Here is a 5,285-nt window from a genome sequence, read left to right as displayed (position 1 = left end):
CCATGTATAGTAAGGCGTTTTTAGCCGAAAAAAAACGACCATGTATAGTAAGGCGTTTTGAGCCGAAAAAAACAACCATGTATGGGAAGGCGTTTTTAGCTGAAAAAAACAACCATGTAGAGAATGGCGTTTTCAGCCGAAAAAAAACGACCATGTTTTGTCAGGTCATTTTAGCCCCCAAAAAAGGATCATGTATAGTAAAGCATTTTTACCCGAAAACAACGACCATGTATATTAAGGCGTTATTTTCCTGAAAAAAACAACCATGTATAGTTAGGCATTTTTTACTGAAAAAAACGACTATGTTTAGTAAGGCGTTTTTTTTTTTTCCTGAAAAAAAAAAACGACCATGTATAGTGCAGGCATTTTTTTCCTGAAAAAAACGACCATGTATGGAAAGGCGTTTTCAGCCGAAAAAAACAACCATGTTTTGTCAGGTCATTTTAGCCCCCAAAAAACGATCACGTATAGAAAGGCGTTTTTAGCCGAAAAAAAACGACCATTTTTAGCCCACAAAAAACCTACTATGTATAGGAAGGCGTTTTTAGTCGAAAAAAACCGACCGTGTATACCAAGGCATTTTTAGCTGAAAAAAAACGACCATGCCGACGTTTTTAGGGTAAAAAAGATGAGCATGTGGACTAAGGTTTTTTTTTTTTTGATAAACCTTCCCAAAATGTCTATTGATAGTCACAGAACTATCTGAACATGCAAATGCCACACAGGCAGGACGGAGCTGGATGCGCACCCTGAACCTCTGTGCTGGGAAGCCGACGCAGTAACCAGTTGGCTACCGGCCGCCTTCTTCTCAACAACTTTTTTACGACTATCAGAATGCATTAAATGGTGATTTGTCACATTCTGAAAATATTAAAGTGTAATATTCACCTGTTATGCATGCTTTTGGGGTGTGGGAGAAAAGTGCAGTTCCTCAAGAGCCAGAGCAGGGTTTTGAACCCTGCACCTCTGGGCTGGGAAGCCGACCAACTAACCATTAGGCCACAGGTACCGATGTGCAACTCAGTGTATTTCTGTGATATACTTCTCGAAAGGCCACTGTTGCAATGAGGAAAACGTCTCATCATATTCAAGTCACCATCTAAACATGGAAGTGCCTCATGTGAAGGCTGGAGCTGGATTTGAACCACAAACTTCTGCGCTGGGAAGCCAACACACAAACCAGTTGGCCACCGGGGTGCCTTTTTCTCAATGACCTTATTGCGACTCTACGACAACACACTTTATGATGTGGCAGATTCAGAAAATATTAAAGTGTTCTATGAACCTGCTGCGCATGTTTTTTGGGGTGTGCGAGGAAACTGGAGTTCCTGGAGAACCCCTATGCAGTTGCCACACAGGAAAACTAGAGCCGGATTTGAACCCTGTACCTCTGCGCTGTGCAGCCGATGCACAAACCATTAGGCCACAGTCACCTAAGTGAACCTCAGTAAAGTTCTCTGATATACTTCTCTCAAGGCCAATGTTAGAGCCAAATGTCTCTTGATATTTTAAAAATAAAGGCAATTTTAGCTGAAAAAAACCAACCATGTATCGTAAGGTGCTTTTCGCGTCCAAAAAACGACCATGTATAAATGGTTATTTTTCACCGAAAAAACCCACCATGTATAGTCAGGCGTTTTTACAGCCCAAAATCATCCATGTATATAAGACGTTTTTTACCGAAACAAACCGACCATGTACTGTAAGCCGTTTTAAGCAGAAAAAAACGACCATGGAAAGCAAGGCATTTTTAGCCGAAAAAAACGACTATGTATAGTAAGGCGTTTTTAGCAGAAAAAAAACGACCATGTGTAGTAAGGCGTTTTTAGCTGAAAAAAACGAACGTTTTTAGCCGGGAAAAACGACCATGTATAGTAAGGCAGTTTTAGCCGAAAAAAACGACCATGTTTAGTAAGGCGTTTTTAGCCGAAAAAAACAACCATGTATAGTCAAGCATTTTTAGTCGAAAAAAACCGACCGTTTTCAGTCGGAAAAAACGACCATGTATAGTAAGGCGTCTTTAGACGAAAAAAAAAAACTACCATGAATAGTAAGGTGTTTTTAGCCGAAAAAAACGACCATGTACAGTGAGGCGTTTTTTGCGGAAAAAACGACCATGTATAGTAAGGCATTTTTAGGTGAAAAAAACGACCATGTATAGTAAGGCATTTTTAGTCGGAAAAAAACGACCGTTTTTAGCCGATAAAAACGACCACGTATAGTAAGGCGTTTTTAGACGAAAAAAAAACTACCATGAATAGGAAGGCATTTTTCGCCGAAAAAAACGACCATGTACAGTAAGGCATTTTTAGCCCAAAAAAAACGCTCATGTATAGTAAGACGTTTTTAGCCGAAACAAAACGACCATGTATATAGAGTAAGTCGTTTTTAGCCGAAAAAAACGACCATGTTTCGTCAGGCGTTTTTAGCCGAAAAAAACGACCATGTGTAGAAAGGCGTTTTTAGCCGAAAAAAACGACCATGTATAGTCAGGCATTTTTAGTCGAAAAAAACCGACCGTTTTTAGCCGGAAAAAACGACCATGTAGAGTAAGGCATTTTCAGATGAAAAAAATTACCATGCACAGTAAGGCGTTTTTTGCGGAAAAAAACGACCGTTTTTAGCCGGGAAAAACGACCATGTATAGTAAGGCATTTTTAGGTGAAAAAAAACGACCATGTATAGTAAGGCGTCTTCAGACGAAAAAAAACTACCATGAATAGTAAGGCGTTTTTAGCCGAAAAAAACGACCATGTACAGGTAAGGCGTTTTTTGCGGAAAAAAATGACCGTTTTTAGCCGGGAAAAACGACCATGTATAGTAAGGCATTTTTAGGTGAAAAAAACGACCATGTATAGTAAGGCGTTTTTAGATGAAAAAAAACGACCATGTATAGGAAGGCGTTTTTAGCCGAAAAAAAAACGGCCGTGTATCGTAAGGCGTTTTGAGCTGAAAAAAAACGACCATGTTTAGGAAGGCGTTTTTAGCCAAAAAAAAAAACGACCATGTATAGTAAGGCATTTTTAGTCGAAAAAACCCGACCGTTTTCAGCCGGAAAAAACGACCATGTACAGTAAGGCGTCTTTAGTCGAAAAAAAACTACCATGAATAGTAAGGCGTTTTTAGCCGAAAAAAACGACCATGGATAGGATAGTAAGGCGTTTTTAGCCGAAAAAAATTAACATGTATAGTAAGGCGTTTTTTGCGGAAAAAAACGACCATGTATAGTAAGGCGTTTTTACCCGAAAAAAACGACCATGTATATTTAGGCATTTTTAGTCGGAAAAAAAACGACCGTTTTTAGCCGATAAAAACGACCATGTATAGGAAGGCGTTTTTAGCCGAAAAAAAACGACCACGTATAGTAAGGCGTTTTGAGCCGAAAAAAACGACCGTTTTTAGCCAGGAAAAACGACCATGTATAGGAAGGCGTTTTTAGCCGAAAAAAAACGACCACGTATAGTAAGGCGTTTTGAGCCGAAAAAAACGACCGTTTTTAGCCAGGAAAAACGACCATGTATAGGAAGGCGTTTTTAGCCGAAAAAAAACGACCACGTATAGTAAGGCGTTTTGAGCCGAAAAAAACGACCGTTTTTAGCCAGGAAAAACGACCATGTATAGGAAGGCGTTTTTAGCCGAAAAAAAACGACCACGTATAGTAAGGCGTTTTGAGCCGAAAAAAACGACCGTTTTTAGCCAGGAAAAACGACCATGTATAGGAAGGCGTTTTTAGCCGAAAAAAAACGACCACGTATAGTAAGGCGTTTTGAGCCGAAAAAAACGACCGTTTTTAGCCAGGAAAAACGACCATGTATAGGAAGGCGTTTTTAGCCGAAAAAAAACGACCGTTTTTAGCCAGGAAAAACGACCATGTATCGGAAGTAGTTTTTAGCCCAAAAAAACGACCATGTATAGTAAGGCGTTTTTAGCCCAAAAAAACGACGATGTATAGTAAGCCGTTTTAGCCGAAAAAAACCGACCGTTTTTAGCCGGACAAAACGACCATGTATATTCAGGCCTTTTTAGCCAAAAATAACGACCATGTATAGGAAGGCGTTTTTAGCCCAAAAAAACGACGATGTATAGTAAGCCGTTTTAGCCGAAAAAAACCGACCGTTTTTAGCCGGACAAAACGACCATGTATATTCAGGCCTTTTTAGCCAAAAATAACGACCATGTATAGGAAGGCGTTTTTAGCCCAAAAAAACGACGATGTATAGTAAGCCGTTTTAGCCGAAAAAAACCGACCGTTTTTAGCCGGACAAAACGACCATGTATATTCAGGCCTTTTTAGCCAAAAATAACGACCATGTATAGGAAGGCGTTTTTAGCCCAAAAAAACGACGATGTATAGTAAGCCGTTTTAGCCGAAAAAAACCGACCGTTTTTAGCCGGACAAAACGACCATGTATATTCAGGCCTTTTTAGCCAAAAATAACGACCATGTATAGGAAGGCGTTTTTAGCCCAAAAAAACGACGATGTATAGTAAGCCGTTTTAGCCGAAAAAAACCGACCGTTTTTAGCCGGACAAAACGACCATGTATATTCAGGCCTTTTTAGCCAAAAATAACGACCATGTATAGGAAGGCGTTTTTAGCCCAAAAAAACGACGATGTATAGTAAGCCGTTTTAGCCGAAAAAAACCGACCGTTTTTAGCCGGACAAAACGACCATGTATATTCAGGCCTTTTTAGCCAAAAATAACGACCATGTATAGGAAGGCGTTTTTAGCCCAAAAAAACGACGATGTATAGTAAGCCGTTTTAGCCGAAAAAAACCGACCGTTTTTAGCCGGACAAAACGACCATGTATATTCAGGCCTTTTTAGCCAAAAATAACGACCATGTATAGGAAGGCGTTTTTAGCCCAAAAAAACGACGATGTATAGTAAGCCGTTTTAGCCGAAAAAAACCGACCGTTTTTAGCCGGACAAAACGACCATGTATATTCAGGCCTTTTTAGCCAAAAATAACGACCATGTATAGGAAGGCGTTTTTAGCCCAAAAAAACGACGATGTATAGTAAGCCGTTTTAGCCGAAAAAAACCGACCGTTTTTAGCCGGACAAAACGACCATGTATATTCAGGCCTTTTTAGCCAAAAATAACGACCATGTATAGGAAGGCGTTTTTAGCCCAAAAAAACGACGATGTATAGTAAGCCGTTTTAGCCGAAAAAAACCGACCGTTTTGAGCCGAAAAAAACCACCATGTATAGTAAGGCCTTTTCAGCGGAAAAAAACGACCATGTATAGTAAGGCATTTTTAGCCCAAAAAAACGACCA

General features: G+C 39.8%; 1 protein-coding gene across 2 annotated transcripts in view; it reads right to left on the bottom strand.

Annotated features, from left to right (window-relative positions):
• Positions 1-5,285, bottom strand: part of hdhd2 (haloacid dehalogenase-like hydrolase domain containing 2) — an 11,525-nt gene that overhangs the window by 1,219 nt on the left and 5,021 nt on the right. The window lies entirely within an intron of this gene.

The sequence above is a fragment of the Hippocampus comes genome, unplaced genomic scaffold (genome assembly GCF_001891065.2).
Source record: "Hippocampus comes isolate QL1 unplaced genomic scaffold, H_comes_QL1_v1.1 scaffold101, whole genome shotgun sequence".
NCBI lineage: Eukaryota > Metazoa > Chordata > Actinopteri > Syngnathiformes > Syngnathidae > Hippocampus > Hippocampus comes.
This window is presented reverse-complemented; position numbering and strand designations above follow the sequence as displayed.